Source organism: Polyodon spathula, chromosome 4, assembly GCF_017654505.1.
Source record: "Polyodon spathula isolate WHYD16114869_AA chromosome 4, ASM1765450v1, whole genome shotgun sequence".
Lineage (NCBI taxonomy): Eukaryota > Metazoa > Chordata > Actinopteri > Acipenseriformes > Polyodontidae > Polyodon > Polyodon spathula.
The window spans coordinates 19,297,624-19,301,910 of NC_054537.1; positions in this window are offsets into that span (position 1 = coordinate 19,297,624).

Genomic DNA, 4,287 nt, shown 5'->3' on the forward strand with positions numbered 1-4,287 from the left:
GCTTTGGCTGTGTGCTTTGGGCCGTTGTCATGCTGAAAGGTGAACTTCTGTCCCAGATTCAGCTTTCTTGCAGAGAGCAGCAGGTTTTCCTCAAGGACTTCTCTGTACTGCTCCATGCATTTTCCCTTCTATCCTGACAAGTGCCCCAGTCCCCGCCGATAAGAAACATCCCCATAACGTGATGCTGCCACCACCATGCTTCACAGTAGGGATGGTGTTCTTTGGATGATGTTTTGTGTTGGGTTTGCGCCAAACATATAGGCCAAAAAGTTCCATTTTAGTTTTGTCAGACCACAAAATTTTAGTAATCGTCTTGACCGTGCTCCAAAATATCAAGGCCTTTGATATTGTTTTTATACCCATCCCGATCTGCGCCTTTCAACCCTGATCTGTGCCTTGGTTATTATTTTTAATTAATTTTCTACAAATTTCTAGAATATTTTTTTCACTTGGAAGTTGTGAGGAAAGATGTGTAGATAAATGAAAAAATAACAATTTTAATGCATTTTAATTCCAGGCTATAAGGCAACAAATGGTGAACATTTTGAAAGGGGTGTAGACTTTCTATAGACACTAAGTGTAAGCGTTTTACCGTAACAAAAACACTGTTAAGTGTAACAACTCAGTGCAAAACTGTGACCTAGTAAAAGACCATTGGTAAATGCATGAAGCTTTTTCTTATCAGTAGACTTAATGAAAAAGGCCCCTTGGCTTTTGCCTGCACGAGTGAGACAGTACTAGACCTTCGGAGAATTTTGGCATCCAAAGCGGGATTTTGCTGGTTAGACGCTGTCTTCGGCTCAAGGTTTTGCTCTGTATAAACTGTTATATTTCACTAACAAGAAGTACTGCATAGCACAAGAAAACAAGAACATGATCTTACTCTCATTACCTTTGGATAAGTGTCCACCCCCTTGTAATAGCAATCCTAAATTAGCTCAGGTGCAACCAATCGCCTTCAAAATCACACACCAAGTTAAGTGGCCTCCACCTGTGTTAAATTGTAGTGATTCACATAATTTCAGGATAAATTCAGCAGTTCCTGTAGGTTCCCTCTGCTGGGTAGTGCATTTCAAAGCAAAGACTCAACCATGAGCACCAAGGTGCTTTCAAAAGAACTCTGGGACAAAGTTGTTGAAAGGCACAGATCAGAGGATGGGTATAAAAAAAAATCAAAGGCCTTGATGTTTTGGAGCACCGTCAAGATGATTATTAAGAAGTGGAAGGTGTATGGTACCACCAAGACCCTGCCTAAATTAGGCCATCCCTCCAAACTGGATGACCGAGCAAGAAGGAGACTGATCAGTGAGGCTAACAAGAGGCCAATGGCAACTTTGCAATAGCTACAGGCTTTTATGGCCAAGATTGGTCAAAGTGTGCATGTGACAACAATATCCCAGGCACTCCACAAATCTGGTCTGTATGGTAGGGTGGCAAGAAGGAAACCATTACTCAAGAAAGCCCACCTTGAATCCCATTGGAAGTATGCAAAAAAACACTCAGGAGATTCTGTAGCCATGTGGCAAAAAAGTTTTGTGGTTTAACGAAACTAAAATGGAACTTTTTGGCCCATATGTTTGTCTCAAACCAAACACAAAACAGCATCCAAAGAACCTCATCCCTACTGTGAAGCATGGTGGTGGGGATGCTTCTCATCGGCAGGGACTGGGGCACTTGTCAGGATAGAAGGAAAAAGTAATGAAGCAAAGTACAGTGAAGTCCTTAAGGAAAACCTGCTGCCCTCTGCAAGAAAAGTGAAACTGGGACAGAAGTTCACCTTTCAGCATGACAATGTTGTGCATATTTATGTTGTAGATGTAGGATTTATGTCACAACCGTGTCCTCGCCAATTCGCATTAAAGAAATTACCCATTATAGAGCATAATGTAATTATTAACCATAATAAACACAATACCTCAATAAGAACTGCCAATTCTGGCATAATTATCCCTAGATTCAAGATGAAGAGATTAACAATTAATATCATGTATATTGGATTATGAGAGACACCCTTTTTTCAGTTTCATTCGGCTCCTATCGGTTTCACTTGGCCATTGAAAGGTTTTCTTGGCTTTTTCAGTAGAAAAAATGACTAACGACCTGCGATTTACGTCTTTTTGATGATGTCAGACAGGGTTCGACATTGGACTGGAAAGGGAAAATTGTAATGTCAAACCTGGTCTGACATAGGACCGCAAAGGGTTAAAAAGACATTTCCAAACTAAAGTTTTTCTGATAAGGAACTTCAACTGTTAACACATTTCCAAGTTAATTAAATAAGGTCCTCATTCTGCATTTCTTCCCAAGGTTACAGGCCTTGGCACTGGTAGCTCTGTGATAAGAAAAGCCTGTGTCTTAAGTCTGGCCAGTTTCCGAGAAGTTTTTGCCTCTTTCTCCCAAGGTTAACAAAGACACACTTATTTCTAACATTAGACACTTGACTGATTTGTTTCTTAGTTCGAATCCTGTTATCCTGCTCATAATTTGCTGCAATAGTATTTCTGCTGGCTTTATATTCTTTAAAACACAGTGCAGTTATTACAATATTTTAACACTGTTGCAGTCTCACAAATGCGCAATTTGTATCCCAAAGATCAGCTTGCTTCCAGAAGGAGTGTCAGTCTTGGGTCTCAGTGAGTGTTAAAGCCACCACAGAATCCTTGATCCATTTCTGCACATCATAAGTGTCTTTAAAAGCCTGCTACCTGCAAAAAAACTAAGCCTTGTAGCCGGGCTACCATCTTTACATTCTCATTCCCATCATCAGTGTGGAAACTTCAAAGAAATTAATCTGGTTCTACCAAAGAGCCATGCATCTCTGCCGCGTACACCTTTCACTCAAAAAAGTGCTTGCATCTTGTACAAGGGAAGAAGGGTTTTTAGGGTCACACATGACAACAGGATCAAACACACTGCACATATTCAAAACACACTGCACGGGACCAACACACACTGCACAGGTTCATAATGACATTAACTAGATATTTTGTCCATTTTTAAAATAATGCAGCACTTTATACTGTGGCTCCAGTTACAATGTGGTATGGTCATGGCTCTCATTTGCCCCATAATGCCATTCCACTGTCATTCAATTGAATGGGCTGACTTGTCGAGCTCTTATATAGCGCCGAGAAAGTTTGTGAACCCCAATGATAATTATGGAAATTCCATAGTTTTACCATGATAGCTTTTTGAATCAAAACCAGTATTTTCTTAAATATCCAATAGGGTTTATATTACCCAATTCCATGTCATTTGGCCAAAAAGACGGAACAAGAATGGTGTTCACGGAAGGATAGCCAGGAGGAAACCACTGCTCTCTAAAAAACATTGCTGCCCATCTGAAGTTGCCAAAGAGCACAAAGATGATCCACAAAACTTCTGGAACAAAGTTCTCTGGACAGACGAGTAGAACTTTTTGGCCTCAATGAGAAGCATTATGTTTGGCAAAAACCAAACACTGCGTTCAAAACAGAAGAACCTGATCCCAACCATCAAGCATGGTGGTGGGAGTGTGATGGTTTGGGGCTGCTTTGCTGCCTCAGGACCTGGACGGCTTGCCATCATTGACACATCCATGAATTCTGCATTGTATCTGACGATTGTATAGAATCACAAGATTCTATTGGAGAATATCCGTCCATCCGTCCACTAGCTGAAGCTAAACCGAAAGTTGGTCATGGAGGAAGACAATGATCCTAAACAAAGCAGATATACAAAAGAATGGCTGGAGAAGAAATTCTGGGTTTACAATGGCCTAGTCAAAGTCCGGACCTAAACCTCATCAAAATGTTGTGGCAGGACCTGAAGCAAGCTGTCCATGCAAGGAAGCCCTCAAATGTCACCAATTTGAAGCAATTCTGTAAAGGAGAACTGGGCCAAAATTCCTCAAAACCGATGTGAGAGACTGACCAACAGTTAAAGGAAATGCTTAAAGTCATTGCTGCTCAAGGGGGTGCCACCAGTTACTGAATCTAAAGTCACATATTTTTTCACACATGGATACTGAATGTTGAATCATTTGTGGATAAATAAATGTTGAAAAAGTATCATATTTTTGTGTCATTTGTTTAAATCAGGTTATCTTTATCTATTATTAGGACTTAGATTAAGATCTAATAACATTTTAGGTTTTAAACATGTGAAAATCCCAAGGGGTTCACAAACCTTTTCTCGGCACTGTAAGCATCTATAGAAATCCCACACAAGATGCGTGTCGAGGGAGCACATACCTATTAGCTCTAACACAGCTTCTCTCCCCCTTTAAAAAAAGACACAAAACAGTGA